This window comes from Protopterus annectens, chromosome 12.part0 (genome assembly GCF_019279795.1).
Source record: "Protopterus annectens isolate FY-2018-M chromosome 12.part0, PAN1.0, whole genome shotgun sequence".
Classification (NCBI taxonomy): domain Eukaryota; kingdom Metazoa; phylum Chordata; order Ceratodontiformes; family Protopteridae; genus Protopterus; species Protopterus annectens.
Genome location: NC_056746.1, coordinates 213,889,754 through 213,909,643, shown reverse-complemented (window position 1 = coordinate 213,909,643; position 19,890 = coordinate 213,889,754). Strand labels below are relative to the sequence as shown.

Genomic DNA, 19,890 nt, shown 5'->3' with positions numbered 1-19,890 from the left:
GTTTTTATTGCAGAACAGTTTTAATTATTGATAGCTTGCAAAGCAGCCCTACGTCCACAGTCATTGCATAACAGACTTTATTAGAGACACCTTCAATCAGTTACTGGTAGAATTTCATGTTTTTATTACACAACAGCTGTCATTATGCAGGTGTTGCAACACAGCTGTAATTCCACAATTATTGTAGTACAAACTTTAATTGCATATACTTTACTATAGTTAATGCTTTAGTCTTCCCTGCTTACGGTGCTACAGTTGGCAGTATGCACTTCTCGCAGTACAGGTGTAAATCAACATTCATTGCAATACAATCTTTACTGTATATACCTAATCAGAGTTAATGCTTTACTCTGTCTTGCTTACTTGACTATAGATAGCAAAATACATCTGTACTCACTACACTCTCACAGTGCAACCTGGCCAAGCACCCAGTATGAGCCTTGATGTTGCGAGCTCTCTCCTCTGCAGCTGTTGGGAGAAAAGCAAACCATTATGCATACCAGTTTAGCAAACATTCAAAATTAGATATTGGTGAAACACAGGTAATGGTACTTACATACATGTGGGACATTCCCAGCTCAGAATTCTTGGACTCACATGTCCAAGAAAGCCCCCTTTCATCTTTTCAAGTCATCATGGTGGTGACGACACTGCTCACCTGTACAGGGGATACCAGTTGCACTGGTGAAGTCCTTTGCTAGCTGGTCCCAGGCCTCAGCCTTGGACTTTGAGCCCTGGTAACCTCCCTGCATCAGCCGACCCTCATGGTTTTTGACAAGAAGTCTGACATGACCTTGGACTCCTGAATGCCCCACCACTGCACCCAAAAGCACAAACCCTCTCCAACACCTGCCATTGTATCCTTCAGAGACAGAACTACAATGTATCATGCTGTATTCCTGCCTATTGGGCTTAATATATACCATGTTTTCCCACCCTTACACTTCATTGGACAATATTTAAAATTGTGGCATGTCACTTAGCAGTGCGCAAACCAGTACAGCTGAGCTGAGCAGTGCTAAAACCCATATGCTTAGCCGTGCTTAGCAGTGCACAAACCAGATAAGCAGAACTGAGCAGATCTTAGCAGACCTTAGCTGAGTGCAGCAAGCCAGTATTTAAAAATATTTTGCATAATTTGTATTTTGCACAAAAATGCTAACTTGCTCTTCCATGTGTTCAAACCCTGCACCTACTGCACACAAGGCTGTAACTTTAACATTTAGCTATGTGGATACTGTGCAAACCTGTTCAACTATACTTAAACTTGACAATTACCGACTAATTAAATATATCTAGTTTCTATTTTTAGATGTCTGGCAGGTGTCTTGGCACTGCTTAGCCCTGCTGTGCTATGTGCCGCACTGCACAAACATGTATTTAAAAAAAATAAAAAATAAAATAGATTACTTTGCTATAATACAGTTGGACAGTACAGGGAGTGTGTTACTCATCTGGACACAGTTAACACCACACCCCCTACACTGATTTAGTAACTGTGTCCCACAGCTTTCCCTTGGCAACGCACCATGATTAATATGCATGGTGCATTGCCGAGGGGGAACCATGTACACAAACACGTTAACACTCCGTGTGGGCTCTATACTATGCCTATATGGATTTTATTAAATCTAGGTGTGAGTCTTTTGTGGTTGTAAGTAACAATGCTGGATGTGTTGTCTTCTCCTGAACAGCAGCAGTAGTGATATAAGCATGAAAAGTACTATATAAATATTCAAGGAAATGTTAAGACAAATGAAATTCTAATCAGTCATGCTGTAAAGGGGACATTGCATCACTGCTAGAGTATTGAGGTGCAAGGGAAACTGAAAGCAATGAACATGAGGTAACCAGAAGGACAGTTCAAGGCAGCAGTATGACAGGAGTACATGCTGAATAAGCAGTGTGTTGGCATTATGAATGGTCATATTACTGTGATATTATGCATGTGACAGGGGAGACAGAAACAGAAGCATTACAGGTAGAACAAATAGAAACTGAAGATGCTTAAATAGCAAGGTAGAGAAAAAATACTACTAATCAGACTTTCATAGTATGAAAGAGTACAGGGCTGGTAGAATTAGTATAGACTATGTACCATTACCCAGTGACACAAGTATGGACCATATTCGGACTCACAGAGGGGTTCCCAGTGGGTGTGGATATGCATCAGGGTTTGGATGAGTCCACTGCTGCTCATACTGGTGATGGACTACATTAGCAAACAGGTCAGAGGGGACAGATTAACAAGGCTGCTGTATGCAGATGATGTGGCATTACAGGCAGACTCTGAACAAGAACTTCAGCAAATGATATGGGAATAAAATGCCAACTGAAGGCACACAGGATTAGATTGAATACAAATAAGACAAGTGTGATGGCTGAAAATTGGGGATATCAGAAGAAGTTGAAAGTTGAGATAGAAAGGATAATAGTGAAGCAAGTTAAAAAGTATCTGGGATGGGTTACTAAGGAAAAGGGAAGTCTGAATGAGGAGGTCAAAGCTAGAATCAGAGGAGATGCAGCCAAATGACAAGACAGAAGAATGCCAAAGAAAGTGAAAATTAAGGTATACAAAACAGCAATGCAACCAAGTGCTTCTGTATGTCAAGGAAACCTGGCAGTGAAGGCAGATCAGCTGGGAAAGCTAGAGGAGATGGAGATGAAGTGCCTGAAATGGGTGGTACGGCACACACTGTGGTATAGATGAAGAAACGAGGACATCAGAGCAGCAGCCAAAGTAGTCCCAATGACAGAGAAGGTCAAAGAGTACAGATTACAGTGGTCTGGGCACATGTGTAGGAAAGCAGAAGACCATCTAGTGAGAAGATTTGGGACAGGTGGGAAAAAGGCAAGAGGAATTGAGAGCATCCAGCAAACAGATGGATGGACTGTGTGAGAGAAGACCTGCGACAATCAGGTATAATTGTCAAAGAAAAGAGGACAGTAGCACTGAATCAAGAGAGATGGTGATAGTTGGCATGACAGCTTGACCCCATATTGGAAATGAGATAAATGGGGTTAATGATTGTGATAATGATGACACACTAGTGGAACAGTTAAGATTTTCTAGTAGCAAGCACAGGACATAAGAATAAAAGGTTTCACAAAGGCACTCCACCAAATGTGCTCGCTTCTTTAGCATGACAAGTACCTCCCAATTGAAGGGATAAGTGGCTTTTAGGAAGTTGTGTAACCTCATGGAGCTCACAGGTGAAACATGGCTGCTGTAGATCAGCTGACCTGTATATTCCTGTGAAATATTACAGTGAGACTGGAAGGCCAAGAAGTCTAACTGGTTATGGCTGAGTATGCTCAGATATGTCAGTGACTGTGTATGCAATGTGTGGAGGGCTTTTAGAGAGAAATATTACTTCTGTGTGGCCTTAGCTGGGAGTGCACTGTGACATTGCACTTCTTATTTCACATGTGTATGCTCATTGTTACTGAGTCAAAGGCTACATTTTTTCTTGTTCAGATTGTTGATTGCCTTATGCAAGTTACCTGCATCTAAACGAGAGAAAGAGGAAATTGGTGAGTAGGATGAGACCTAGGCAAAATACCTTGAAATGGGCACACAAAACCATACTCAGGCTATATTCATTAACTTGTTTATGGCTTTGCTCCAATCATTCCCTGTTGATTAAAGTTCATCCCTCTATATTTGTTCTTTAATTATCTATACAGATCACTCTTTTTTCTGTCTGACATTGTCAGGTGTTCCACAAGGCTTTTACCTTGGACCATTTCTATTTGCTTTCTAGCATATTGACAAAACACACCTAAGAGTTGACCCGGTTGTCGGGGACTTGGGGACACATGTAGACAGGAATCTAGCCTTTGATTATCATGTGTCTACAGTAGTGAGGAAATCATTCTAGGTTGTGCAACTTATAAACAAAGGTATGGCATCTAGGTCCAAGAAGGTCATTGTTCTACTGTATTCAGCAATCATCAGAGCTATCATTGAGTAAAATGCCCCCTTTGCTATGTACCTAATTAGGCACATGCAATAATTGGAACATCCATGCAGGTTCCTCACTTAAAGAATACATGATGTAGCATGTCCTATACAGACCACCTCAAAGCCCTATCCCTGAATTCTGTCCCGTACAGGCTGTTGAGGGAAGATCTATGCCTGGCATACAAGACACAGTCAGACTCCCCCCCACCACCACCACCACACACACAGGTGGACCTCCTACATATCTGCAAAACAAATAGCACCAGAATTTCTATTCTAAAGACTTAAAGCTTGATTGTGATATAAATAGGACCTGCTGGACAGACAGGTATGCATTCTAAAGACTACTCCTTCATTGGAACAAGCTCCCCATCCATGCAAAGCAGGGTTCTTCTCTAACCCAATTCAAATGTAACTTGGATAATTGGATGTGGAACATAAACTGATCTCTTGTTTGGCACCTATATCTGTAATGGGCACACGCAGCCTGTAAATGGTTCATCTCCAAGGCCCCTGCTTGTAAATATTTCCTCGTCCAAACTCCTGCTTACACTTATCAAGGGTACCAGAACTTGTGAAAGATTTAGGATACAAGGCTAGGCTTAAAAGACTCTAGTGGTTGTTAGCCTCATACACACTTATGAACCTGTGAACTCCTTCTTCATGTCCCAAAGGACAAGGAGTATCATCCGATATGCAAGCAGATTGCTATCATGGAACCTGACATCTTAACTGACACCATTTACAGATCACCCAGTTCTACCTTGACTGGAGTATATCAAGTCTGTGAATACCAAAGACTCCCAAGTTATTTTTAACAAAATCAGTGCAATGTTTTGTGGAACTAATAACTGCCTTAGCTTATGCAGTGGCAAGTGAAATTCTCTGGCCCAGAAAGTGGTCCAGTGAAATAGTGAATCTACAAAATATCTTGAGAGCTGGCTTGATTCACTGTTTACTTTCTTAACTCAAATTCACAATTTAGCAATAGAATTACTTCAGTGCTCCATCCGTGCGGCAGCATTAGCAATTATCCTACCAAACAGGGCAAACATGTACTGACAAGGGTAAACTTCTCACTCCCCATCTACCACAGATTCCATCTTTACTAGAAATGTACACATATGTCAAATGCTGCAAAACTGCATTTACCACATTATTGTTGGAGCAGGCAGAAAGCTTTGTTGTTGTCATGCAACCAAGCTAGCAGGGCTGACTTCCAGTCAAAGGTTTACTATTCTAGTGGGCACACTATTGTACAAGTGCAATTCCACAAAGCATTGCAAAGCCTGACATTGACTCATTTGTATTAAATGTTTCTCCATACTTCTCAGCTCTTCAGATTTCACTGCTGACATAATTGTCATCCCAGTCTACTGTTTTGTCTGTAGTGGCACAACCTTCTCTCAGTTTCTCTCTCTAAGGCTGTATTTTCAGAATTCTGCTCCTAACACCCTTCAGCTATTTTCTACACTTGCCTCCTTCACCAAAAAGAGGAAATCATATCTGCTGCAGCAAAGTGAATGCAAGTGCTCTGGATTTATTACACATCAAACTAAACTTACTCATTTGCATTGTATAACCATATAGGAATGCATTCAAAGGAACATGTACTGTACTGAGCAGTAATAAATATTCAATCAAAAGAAGGCTGCAGAATGTAAGAATGTAAGAAAGTGTGAAAAAGGTAGAAAACAACAAATGGCACACTTCACAGAAAACTAAAACACATTAATAGAACTATTTAAACTCTATAGTGTTAAGTCAAGACTGCATTTGAATTTGTATTCCTTCTCCAAATGTTCATCTAATACTAGCTCATTAACAAAGTAATAAGTAAATGTGCAAAACCCGGGAAACAAGTCGATGATATCTGGCATAAGTTAATAAATACTAAAATAAATAGATTGCAAAGTAAGTGAATTAAGCAGTGGGCATCTAAAATCATAACCACTTTTGACAAATATGGATAAGTGAACTGGTGATCTAAAACACTCAAAATTAATAAATTAGGTAAAACCAATTAATAATCCTGATAAATAATGATTGGCTCACATTAATATTTCTAAACAAAAGGGGAGCACTTTATAATCTCAAAATACTGAAATGTCGAATTTCAGTATCTCGAGACTATAAAGCCGAATGTTTACAATAGCGAAAGTTCATAATCACAAATTCTAATATCTCAAATTCACAGTTATGGCCTTACGCTACGTAATGTTTGGGATTTTGTGTTGATGGTGTGTGATGCCATGTGTGGATCTAGGTGTTATGTCAGGTAAGTGAGTGTTTTGTAAGGGTTTTGAGTGTGAGTTAGAGTGTATATGATTGTGCTGATATGTTTGATGTGTGTGTGAGGGACTGGAAAATGTGCATGTGTGAGTTTGCTTTTGTTTCCTGTTTGTGCGATCTCGGAGTTAGTGTATATATATATATATATATATATATATATATATATATATATCTAAGTGGGGGATAGGGGGCACAGCCCCCCACATACATGGGGGGGTGCAGGGGGGCTTGCCCCCCTGGTTATGTGTGTATGAGTTGTGTATGTGTGCAGTTTTGTTTGTTTATGTTGTGATGTGGGTGTTGTGGTGTATATATGGTGTGGTGTGTGGAGTTTGTTCGGTGTTTTGAATTTCGCGGTTTTGGGTCTGGGGTTTTGCTGTTTCGATGTTTTGTGGATTCAGTTTCATGGTCTTGAGATACTAAAATTTGGGTCTATATTAGAACACCGAACATTTAAAATGTCGAGTGTTCTAATATCAACCCGTTTTCAGCGAACGTTGGAAATGTCGAAGAAACATAAAACCAAATTTTTTCCTGGGGAAAGAATTTGGTTATCCGTTTCTGTTACTTCGGTATTTTCAGCGCTCTAGTGGAAAGTTACGGGTCAGGTTCAGGTAAGTGTGCGATTGAGTGCGGGTTAGGTGAGTTAGGGTTAGGGTGCGGGTTAGGTATGTGTGCGATTGTGTGGACATGAGGGTAAGGGTGGGTTAGGTGAGTTAGGGTTAGGGCACGGGTCAGGTAAGTGTGTGATTGTGTGGACGTGAGGGTTAGGGTGGGGTAGGTAAGTTAGGGTTAGGGCACGTGTGAGGTGAGTGTGCGATAGTGACAGACCTTAGGGTTAGGGTTTGGGTTAAGGTAAGTGGATAGTTAGTGGTGTGTGTATAGTATAGTGTAGGGTTAGGTGTAAGAGTTTAGGTGTATGTGTGTGGATTGCTGTTTGTTTGGTGTGCTTGTGTTGTGTGTATGTGTTTTGGAACAGCAAATTTTTTCCCTAGGAAAAAATTTGCTGTTCTGAATGTTTGATGTTTAGTATTTTCGATTGGTAGGGTTTGATATTAGAACACTCGACATTTTGAATGTTCGGTGTTCTAATATAGACCCTAAAACTTGATATTTCAGTATTTCAAGATTATGAAGTGAATCCAACAAGAGTACACAGACGTCTGTATGTGTTGTGCATTATTTAATGTTCTCGATATCAATGCTCCCTTTGAGCTAATTTGTTCATTTATTTCAAGGAGGTGACTAGTGTTTAATTTAACCTGCCATTGCATTTCTCTAACTTCTGGAGGGCTATATATAAATCCCCCGTCATCAACACCAGAGTCCAGTTGCATGTGATCTGACAATGGATATACATTTTTTTTAGAGCAGAACATTCAGTAAGTATGTTAGTGTGCTTTTTAATACATATGGCATATAAACGTCATATACCCATTGTAACAGCTTACTTGTAGTGTTACCTGCATAGAAGCTGTTGCAGTTTAGACACTTTGTTTTACACACACACACACACACACACACACACACACACACACACACACACACACATAGTCTCACTCATTTCTGTTCCAGACATTTTGTTCTTGTGACTAGGATAAAGGAAAGCTCCTGCATTAATGAATCTGCAACAATGGCAATACCCACACATATATGTGCTCTTGGGTTTGCTTGAAGAAAGTGTCCTAACTGAATCAGATGCCCTACCCAATGGACACATAAGGTAGTGTGCCATTCAGTTAAAAGATCTAGGTGCTTCACCCAAAGCAATGATAAAATCATTGTCTGTAGGTAAACATTTTCATTTTCAATAAAAACTAAAAATTAAACACAGGAACAGCTTATAGAGCTATAGAGCTTCAATAACAAATTTGATTAAGAGCTTTCATTTCTCCTCAATGGAACTTCATCAGAATAAGTAACATACTGTCAAAACATCTTTAAAAGCCACATTCTAAATTTCATTGGTTAAAATGAATATTCAGACAATCCACTCATTGGTTTAAACTCACATAAAATAACACCCCCCTCCAATGCTTACTACAATCACAAACTATTTGAGAGTGCGTCACCCAACAATAAAATACCCATTTAAATATATGAAGATGTGCTAATATCTAATGAATCTACACAAATACACATTACACTACAAATGTTTTTACTTTAAAAATGTAATACATACTTTAAAGATTGTTATACATGAATACATGTCACCCCTAAAACCGTCACACCTTAGCAGCTTTTCTTTTTAGGGCTGGAACTAGGGACACATGGTTATCATAACAAAATGCTGGATATTTTACACAATGAAGGGAAATATGTACAGGATATGTATAGGACTGTTGCTCAGGCTAAGGGGTCTGGCTTCCACCATGAAAGAGACTTGACTAGGTCAACAGGGAAAAGAAATCTGAGCCTCTTGGAAGCACCAAAGAGGAAAAATCAATCACATAAAAATTAATAAATTAAAGTCAAAGTTTAAAGCTGGTGAACAGTGACTGACCCACACTGATGTTTCTGAACAGAAGGGCTTATAAAGTTTTGTGTGTTTCATGTTTTTTTTAAGGCTGTCAGTTTCAGTGCACTTTTAATACTAATTTGCTCATCTAAATAAAGGAGGCGACTTACATATATTCAAAGTTGTCATTACAGTTTCTTGACTTTCATAAAGCCTGAGACTGAGTTAGATCTAATATGAGCTAACACTGCAATTCCTTGAATTCAATGAGGCTACATTCTCCTCTCAGAGCACCCAGCTGCATGGGATCTATAACATGAAAATCCACATTTAACATTCAATGCTATGTTTATAAAGACAGTTGTTGTTGAAAATTTTTAGTGAATATTACACAAGTCTTTATATATCCTCTGCAAAAGTTTCTTTGCAGTTTTATCTGCATCAATACCATTATAGATTAGACACTTTGCGACATATACAATCTTGCTTAAATTGGAATTATAATGCTTTTTTGAACAGAATGTCTTGTTCATGTAACTGAGGTAAAGCAAAGGTTTGTATTTTTTATGACTTTTTGCCCCCGCTACCTCCTGACCATGAGACCTTATCTTGGTCAATCAGCTCATTTGTTCCCTTCATCGAGTGACAGCAGTCATCATCAAGGTTGCCATTGTGGTTTGTGGCTTCTCTTTTTTTTTCTCCCCAGTCTTTAACTTCACCCACACCTGAAAATGTGCTGAGGAGAGGGTGCGCAATGGGGCTGTCCATGGAGAATATCCCATCACTTCTGCAAGAGGGATTCCCTCCAAGCAGCCTTGACACTCCTCCTCAGCAAGACAAGACAAGTAGTCCCAATGGCCACCAACTCGGGGCTCACACTATCTTGTGAGCATCCAAGTGCACACAAGCCCCCTCTTCTGCCAGAAGAAGCAAATGGCCACACCCTTTCACTTGTCCCCCTCCCTGCCTGTCTCGTCCAATGCTAGGATCATTAATCAAACCCATGTCACCTGGTAAACACTCAGGGCTCCATCCCTCTGTGCCATGGAATCAAGCTAAAGGTCCTATGTTAATAAAGATGTTACAATTATGAAACCTTTTTGGGTATGTGCTGTTGGGTTTGCTTGTAGAGAGAGTCATAATCAAATATGATGCAGAATCAGTATTAAATATTCTTTGCATGTGTGTGTGCGTGTGTGTGTGTGTGTGTGTGTGTGTGTGTGTGTGTGTGTGTGTGTGTGTGTGTGTGTGTGTGTGTGTGTGTGTGTGTGTGTGTGTGTGTGTGTGTGAAGTGTTGTCATTTATTGCTCATTATACACAATTAGTCTATACTGTAGTTTGCATACTCTCAAAATTCTTTGTAAGCAGGTCATGACTGAGAAGAGGCCTCAGTCTCACTGCTCTGGTTTGTCTACCTGCCATGTAAATGAATACATAAATACATATATGAAACATAAGCCTTACTGTTACTGTAAATAGGGGTTATAGCAGTAACCCATAAACAATATGTTAGGGGGTAATAGAGTGGAATGGAGACATGACCAGTTAGTTACGTGTAAATTCCAGGAAAACAAAAACAGGGAACATCTAAAATTACAGTGAACGAGCATTGCATGAGGTCAAGATGGGGTGTGTGTTAGGAGGTAAGCAGATGAAATTTTACAATCACATGTACTCGATGAAGCATAAACACTGTCTAAATGTGTAGCTTGTAACACTGATCCTTTTAATGTTCTTTGATCTACATACTCATCAAGATGTTTGTTACATATGCAATCTTGTAACACACCTTTAGCATTCCAGTGTTCTGTCACTGAGGGTCATTGACAGAGTGAAGCTCATACGAAGCCCAAAACTCTGATGTGCCTGACATATATCAGCAGCTTATCTTCACTTTCCTACTAAAATGTTTCTTACTGCTGCTTCTAATGATGTCTATGAATTTCAAGGGTACCTCTATCTGTACAATCATCTGCATCTAATATAGGAATGGACATACATCGAGCTCAGCCTCTGCTGTAAAGAGTGAATTGTGGTGTGGGACAAAATGATGTATCTCCTTGTATCATGCTGTGAATGCTGTGACAATCCTTTTGCCTGTGCAGAGAAAGACACACACACACGCACACACACACACACACACACACACACACACACACACACACACACACACACACACACACACACAGACACACACAAAACACAGATGCATTACACGCAAACACATACATATACATATACATACACACGCACAATGCACACAGATACAGAGACACATAATACACACGGCACACATATAGACACACAAAGCACACATGCATATACACTCAAAACACAGGCACATGTGTTACATGCATGTGTACACACACACGCACACACACACACACACACACACACACACACACACACACACACACACACACACACACACACAGTATAACCTACAACCTATCTACAATCTATCTCTGGCAGATTTTGTCTTTTCTCAGAGATTAACCTCTTCAGTGAAGTTTGATATTTTTCTATCCATCTAGACATATCCCATTGTAGATTAAATAGATAACACCTTGACTATTTATTTCTACATGTCACAGGGATTCCTATATGAAATGGACTCATTTTATAAAAGTAGCATTTAAGAAAATATACCAAAAATATTTTATTACTTATTGGGTATTCTGACATATTACATTTTTCCTTCACAATGCAAGACAATTATGCATGTCTTAAAAACAGATGACACCATTTTTGAGAACCCTCATCCTAGGCAACTTTTTTTAGAAAGTTAAATCATATTTTATGTGCAAAAACCATCTCAGCAGCATACAGTGTAGCTGTGCTCTAAAAGAGAATCTGACTTTAAGAATATTTGTTTTTTTTTTCCTAGTTGCTATGCTGGTGGTAAGAAATTTCAGAACTGAAGGGCTAGTTACAATTGATTTTCACAAAACTCCTGTTGGGCATTGTTGAATCAATAAGAATCTATGCATTTAGCTCCAGGGCTGGCAGCCAAAAGCAGAGAGCTTTCCATATTAATTGGAATATTTCACAAGACATAGGGATTATGAAGCTTGCTCAGTAAGAGCAAGAAGGGAATGGGGTTTTGGACACAATCCTAAAAAATGCTGACCCTTAGAAATACAGCTTTGGACTTGCCTGCCAAGTCAAACTGAACTAGTCAGCAACACTTCAGCATAATGGCTCTGTGCCCCAGTGCAGTGGACTTGGTGAGTGTGTGCATGTGTTGTAGTTATGCCATCCCCCTGTACCACCTCTGCAAAGGTTGAGCACAATACCTGCAGGTCATGGGAAAGTTGAAACTTATGAAGTCCAGAATATTTATTTTTTTTATTTTAACTAGAGACATGTGCTTGAAATCAAATACTGTTTTTTTTCCCTAATGTATCTCAGACTTACTGCCACGGTGTCTTGCCAACAGACATTTTCTTTGTTGCTCAGTTCCTGATCCATCACAGACTCCAAGTAGCATATCAGTATTTTAGTCACAAAGGTTAACCTCTGCATCTTTGCATGCCTTAAAATGACAGTATTAAAAAAAAAGAAAGAAAAAGAAAGAAAACTGATAAGAACATGTAAATGAATAGTGAGAGATTTCTTTCTTCTTCTTCTTATTTTTTTTATTTTATGGTTGGGAGCTAGTTTGCAACATAATTAGCAAGACATAAAACAAACGTGACTGCAATGATATCACCCTGCTTCCCACGGAATCTTATGGCTCAGAGAGGATGGGATGCAGACAACAGGGTCAGAAACATAATGCAGTAGTGTATGTTACCACTTCCTGCTCCAAAAGGATGTTAAACAGTCATTTTTTTCAGCAATGGTTAAAAAAGGATCATGCACTTATGTCATAGACTCAGCCTACAAAGACAGAATTGCTTTATAAAAATATATGCATAAAAATAACAATAAAATAAACACATACACACTATCCCTCACACAAAGAACGTCTTAGAAATCATTTTTGTGTCAAATGTGCCAGAAATCATGCAGCTCGCTACAGAAGATAGCCTGTATTCCTTGTTGTGTACTCAGGGCTGTGGCCAGAAAAATTAGGAGTTGTGGTCATGGAAAAAGCCACACTGTCTTAGGGACCTATTGCTCAACAGGTCAACTTAGCAAATGACTCATTATAGTCAGACCCTTGACTGTCCTCACTCCTAGATTTGTTCAGCTCAGGTTTGAATGGAAACATTTTTTGATTTATTTTATTTACTTGTTACTGCGTAACCTCACAGGGTAAGGGTATACCTTTTCAGGGGTGAGGGTGATCTGAGAGCACTGTCAATGTAAGTGATATGCTTTGAGTTACACAGTTTGCAGGTGGAAACTGATGGGCTCATACTTGGATTACACTGAAACATATAGACAGCTCATGGCCTTAATCTTCTAAGTTAAACTGCCATAATATTTTCAGGCTCCAGAGAACATTTTTTGCATTTACTTTAAGTCAAACCATTTAATATCTGTGCACATGTCCTAGGGAATAGGAAACAACATACAAAGCTCATGTACTTGTTTAAAATGTAGCTAATGAACTATGTGCAGCATGGATAAAACTAGCTAGATGGGCTTCTGCAAACACATACATTTGCATAATGTGTTATCAGTCAAATGTTATTTGGTGAATGTGAAGACTACCATAATAACAGTGGACGTCTCTAAACTCTCTTCATCCATAGCCTTTATTTAACCCTACCTCACTCAAGCCTAGCTAACATGGGATATTTCTTTCTGTATGTCCAGGGAATAGGATAGGTCTTTTGACAGATGCTTTGCTATTATAGGAGTGTTAATACAGCTATGAGCTTAAAGATGTTTCTCATGGTCTTGCAACATATCTAAAAGTTATTGCATGGAGTGCCTGCTACCTTCTTGACTTCAAACCATCATTTTAACAATGTGTATCTGTGATCTAATGTAGGATATGTACTACATCAAGGCTTAAAATTACATATATTATGCACTATGGCTGTCAGCTTTTTCACTTCCTTGTTTAGAGTGTAGCCTACAGACTAGAGGCACCTACTGTTGATATACATAGGGAAATACACCAGCAGTGTACTTCTCTGACCACAGCTCTGTGCATACTACATGTCATCAAAGCCGGATCCATCACTAGGCAACCAAGTAATGATCCAGGGCCCACTGATCAGGGGGCTGTCACAAACTTACATTTCCTATTTACGAATGCACTCCATGTGTGTTACATTTCTTCTTTAAGGACGCATGCAGATTGTGTCCCTAGTAGCATCTGTGCATGTGTCTTTAGTACAACACACGCACATTTAAACTAGAGCAGAATGTGTGTGTGTGTGTGTGTGTGTGTGTGTGTGTGTGTGTGTGTGTGTGTGTGTGTGTGTGTGTGTGTGTGTGAAATTCCCTAGTTAGGGTTGACAGGTTAGTCAATTTAACCAGGCTCAAACCCTGTACAATAGTTACAGGAGTCAAGAACTTGAATCCTCTGCATCATCTACCAGACTTTTAGTTTCAATGCATTTTCAAGGAATTGTGAGCTTTAGTACATTTTCAAGGAATTGTGAGCTTTAGTACATTTTCAAGGAATTGTGAGCTTTAGTACATTTTCAAGGAATTGTGAGCTTTAGTACATTTTCAAGGAATTGTGAGCTTTAGTACATTTTCAAGGAACTGTGAGCGTCAAGGGAAGGGTGGTTTACTGCTGCTCATGCTAAGTCTGTTTTCAATGTGTAACTGTTTTGTTTAACAAATGATCATTCCTGTGTGTGCTAGAGAGTCTGAACACAGTGTTAGTAGCACAAGTAGCACACTTGTTTTTGATGCAGAAGTCTGCTCTTCACATAGTCCTGAGTAGTGTAAGTAGCCATATGTAAGCTATGTGCCAAAAAAAAGGCACGTACTGACCCTTCCCTTGATATGCAGACACAGACACACAGATAAGAAATATATACACACATTAGCATGCGAGCATGAGCACACACTCACATATTCACATGCAAGCATACACACAGATTCATACACACACACACACACACACACACACACACACACACACACACACACACACACACACACACACACACACAATCTGGAACCTCAGTACAGAAAACATGTATTCTTTAAAGTGTGTACTTATGGTTGCGGCCAGAAAGGTACAAGAGTTATGGTTACAAAAGAGCCCATACCGACTTGGAGACAATAAGTAAAATAAAAAAAGCCTGTATAAAGTATTTTAGTATGTCTCTATCACATACTTCACTGCTCACCAGTGGGCAGCCAACTGTCTGAATCATCCCAGCAGTGAAATAAATTGTATTTTCTGTGTTTGATAACTAAACCCAAGTATGTGTAGTGCTCAAGAAAGGGAACAGACCTATCAGAGTCCACAAATTCACCATGGTAGTGCCAGATTTGAAGTGACATGTACAGTACCAGTTTTTAACTTATAGGAGTTTTTACTTGTCTGGGACTGCTGGAAATACAGCATCCCTTTTCAGAGTTGACGATCCTATAGAGGTAGCATATATCTGAGACAAAGTGAGATGCAGCAGTGTAACTTATGCAAATAATAAAGCTTTGATTTCTTTCTTAAACAATGCCTTAGTTCATCTTTTTCCTTTTAAAAGAGAATTATCAACATCTGGATCAAAAAGAGTACAATCATTTTGCGCGAAAAACACTGCTGTGTGCATTCTGTGACCTTACCGCATTCCATGAATGTAGTTAGTAATAAGGCAGACATTACTGCATTCTTTGACATAAAATCATGTGGGTAAAAGCAAAAGCTGCATTACAAATCTGCCAATCTAAGGAAGAAAAGTGGCTTGTGTATAAAATCATTTATACAGCCAACAGAAACAGAAGACATAAAGGCTTCATGATGTTTTGAGTACTTAAAATGAAGACACTTGGATACACACACACATACACACACACACACACAGACACACACACACACACACACACACACACACACACACACACACACATATATATATATATCTATATATATATCTATAAATAATGAAAAGTTTATTTAAAACAAAGGACTAGTAAGTTAAAAGTGACATACAACTAGGTAACAAAAGGTAGAGGTTCTGTTGCTGTAAAGGTCAGAAAGTAGCAATTAGGTAACCGATCACTAGTTATTGATGAAAGATGCATCAGAGTCAGGTGAAGGGGGTCAAAACAAAAGTATGATCAGTTGTCAGTCACTGTTACTTTATATTCAATCAGTGGCCATCATCATGAGAAAACCTGCAAAGTCAGTACAATAGAAACAATCTAAATGTTGCTAAATATTCCTTACAGATAGCATGGAAGATGGAATTAAAATAATCAGGGAAAAATGACCAAGTAGGAAAGAAGGAAGTGAATAGTGGTGGTGTACAACAAATTCTCCAGGCTTTGAATGTTTATACAGCTGTGAACTTGCTGTGTTCATCCTTGAAGAGGTAACTAACTAGTGAAGGCTGACTTTATCAAGTGAAGAACTCAAAAGGTGTATTGCAAAATGAGTGTGAAAAAAGAAAGCTCTGAGGTAAGAGTGATAGATAAGAGAATGCCTACAAATACAGTTCTAACAATTTGCCAGCACTAGCATAACTAGGGTGGGGCAAGTGGGGCTACTGCCCCTGACACAAAGTGTTGGGGCGCATAACCTGTCAATCCCAGTCTTTAAAGTAATACTGACTCCATCCTTGGTCCAAACTGTAGCAAATGCTTGCTACATTGTGGCAAGCAGTTTGCTTAATCTTTCAGCTTTTCCCAGTTAGGGGCCACCACAGTGGATCACCAGTCCGTTATTGATCGGCAGTGGATTTTTTATGGGGTTGAGTTGCCAGCCCTGTGCCCAACCTTCACAGAAGGCACACACATACACACTCATGCAACTTTAAAGTTCAGTCAATTGCAGGGAGGACAGGCAGACTCCACACAGAAGGAACTTCAGCCAAGAGTCGAACCAAAGAACCTCTTAGGCTCTTAGAAATGTACAATGGAAGAGCCTCACCCTGGGGAAACCACCTTCTTGATTGTGGTATTCCCCCTGCCAGGTAAGTATTGCTGTGAGGTGACAATGCTAACCACTGCACCACTGCAGCACCTCAAAAAACAATTTTTTTTTTTAACTAAAACCTGAGCAGCTGTAGCACTCCCTGCAGACAGGGTATATATTGTAGCAATTGTTTGCCATATTTATAGCAAGCATTTTGTTACAGTTTAGAAAAGGAGAATTTTTTTCCTCCCGGCGGTCGAGTGGCATTCGAAAGACATGCGTGAATGGGTGTACCATAAAAATCAACTGCCAATCATTAGCAGACCGGCATTCCACTGTGGCGACCCCTAACCAGGAAAAGCCGAAAGAAGAACAACAACACTAAAGCATGAGTGCTGTAGCACTCCATGCAGGCAGGTATGTTGAAGGATGATTGGGGCAGGGAGACAAAATGGGATCTGGAGCAGGGGGATGTCATGTATCTGGCTACCTAGTTGGTGTGCTTGCAGAAGGAATGTCTGTTGTTTTTTTTTTTTTTTTTTGGTCTTGACTACAAGAGATGGGGGGATGTTGATCTAACTGTAATAAGCTGATCATTTATCAGTTGGCTTATTACGGTGAATGAAGTGCTTTTTTTTTGCTCTTCCCTTGAAGAGCTGAGGGGGTGGGGCACTGTTTCATAGTACTAGCCCAGGACACTGGTTGAACCACCTACACTTCTGTTTGCCAGCATTGCCCTTGAGGCATTCAGACTTCTTGATTTGCCTTGGCAATTTTATTTATTTATTTAACATTTGTTAACCAGGAAGGTCCAACTTGGAATGAAGCCAATTTTCAGCAGAGAAATGTTCCAGCTGCATGTCTTTGAATGTGGGAGGAAACCAGAGCACCCAGAGGAAACCCACCAGCTGAGAATCAAACCAGAGAACTTCTTGCTGTAAGGTGACAACACTACCACTGCACCACTGTGCCATCACTAAAATGAAAAAGAGAATAAGTACCTGCTGTTTACAAATTTTACATAATCTCCAGCCAGGAATAGTTATGAAAATCACCGAAGAGAAGACCACAAAAAGACACTGGAACACAGATGCGATACAATACCTTTTAATGGACCAACATATGTTTTGCAATTATTCAAGCTTTTGAGTTGGCATGAGTCCTTTGTTAGGAGTTATTAATTCACTTATGTTAAACACAATACTTAAATATCCAGTTGTACATAGAAAGGGAAGTACATATTTTTTTCCAGTCGGCTAAAAAAAGAAATTCTCATTCAGATGAAGTATCATTGGTTTCTTAGTTTTATTCTTGTTGCAGTAATAATTTAATTTAAAGATTGCTTTCCTGGAGTTTTAAAAGTTGTAGGTTGGGGAAGAAAACAAAGAATATATTTATTTCTATGAGGCTTAATACAATTAACTGCTTATACATTGTTGGAGAATTTGTAAATTAGATATTCATTTAAGAAAATGGAAGCCAATACAACATTTTCTTTAGGCAGATGTCTGGACAGGCTGCTATGTAAATCTGTCTGACCTTTGGTTGATCTACATATATTTTTTTCCTTTTTCGTTTTTATGTTTTATTGCAGTGTTTCAGTAATTCAAAGATTTCTTCAAGCAATTTTAAAAGTTTTAGACTAGTACAAAAAATAAGTCCCGTGTTTCTTTTTGATCTATGGGGATTAATCACTTGTGAAATGCAGAAGAAGCTGGAAACTGAGTCTTTTTATTTAAGGAAAAGAAAACTATTTCTAAACATTCTTGAGAGAGCTGCCAAAACATATTGCTGTGTGCATTTTTAATTTATATACATACACTTTCTTAGTTTTCATCTTGTTTTACTGAAGTGTGATTTTAATGTAAGTATTTATTCTTTAAAGTTTTAAAAGTTTTAGATTAGGGCAGAGATCAAATCTTGCATTTCTCTTTGTGAGGCCTAGTTCAATGTTCTTTTGTCAAAACTGCCAGAAGAGAATGTTGTGTGAATATATCTATTTTTTTGATTTGTAGATTTATACGGATTTCTTTTTTACTCTTAGTTTATTGCAGTATTCATAGGTTCATAGGTAAGTACTAGGCTAGATGCTCTTGTGGGGCCTTTTTAAGCCTAACCAGTTTCTCTATTTGTGCTTGAATTAATCTATCCCATTTGGTTTGAGACTGGCCTCACCCATCCTATGGGCGATAATTATATATTACCCCTAATGCAAATAACTGGGATCATACCTCAGATAAGTTGTGTTAATTTAATTTAACCTTTTTCTTAGTATTTAAAAATTCTGGGCAAACAGGAAAAAACAGCTTCTATTTTGTGTCATAGGTTCATAGGTTGGTACTAGGCTATCAGCCCTAGGGCCTATACAAGCCTAGCCAAACAATTCCCCGGATATTTCTTCCCACAATATTCACTTCCTTGGACCCCTGTCTAGCAGGGCAATTGGCATGATCCCTGGGGTGAATTTCCTATCTCCCATCCAATCATCAAGGTTCCTTTTGAAGAGGACCAAGGAGGTGCTCTGCTTAACATGTATGGGCAGTCTATTCCAGAGTATGGGAAGTCTCTGGGTCAGGAACCTATCCCTCCAGCATGTTTTGTTCATTATGATGACATGGTTTAGATCCCTGGAGCGTGTGGCTCAGAGGGATTGGGATTTCTTTAAGTGGAGCATGTCCAGCTGCTCAGGGTTTGACATGGCCTTGTATGTTAAGCAGAGATCGCCTCTGAGTAGACAATATGCCACAGAGTATAGCTGGAGTTTTTTTAGACGGTCAGTATAGGGCATCTGCTTTAGGCCTGTGATTCTTTTAATGAGGTATTTCTATGGCCTTTCCAGCTGTTGCAGATGTCTTGTTAGGTACATACCAAATGGGGTGTTGTACTCTATAATGGGTCTAATGAGGGATGAGTACAGTGGTACAATGACCTCCTTTTTTCTGGATGAAAAGCCCTTAGTGATGAGGTGTGCCACATAGAAGGATTTCCTGACTGTTGTGGCATTATGGTTATCAAAGGGGAGACCACTGTCCACCTGTGTCCCTAAGTCTCTCATCAGACTTTCGGTGTTTAGTTTACTGCCACCTATGTGGTAAATCATGGGTACATGGTTTTTCCCAAAGGGGATAACTATACATTTCTTGGCATTAAGCTTGAGCCCATGGCTCTGGCACCAAGCAT

General features: G+C 39.3%; 1 pseudogene; it reads right to left on the bottom strand.

The window, feature by feature from the left end:
• Positions 1 to 16,629: 16,629 nt before the first annotated feature.
• Positions 16,630 to 16,776, bottom strand: LOC122817416 (annotated as a pseudogene).
• Positions 16,777 to 19,890: the final 3,114 nt, after the last annotated feature.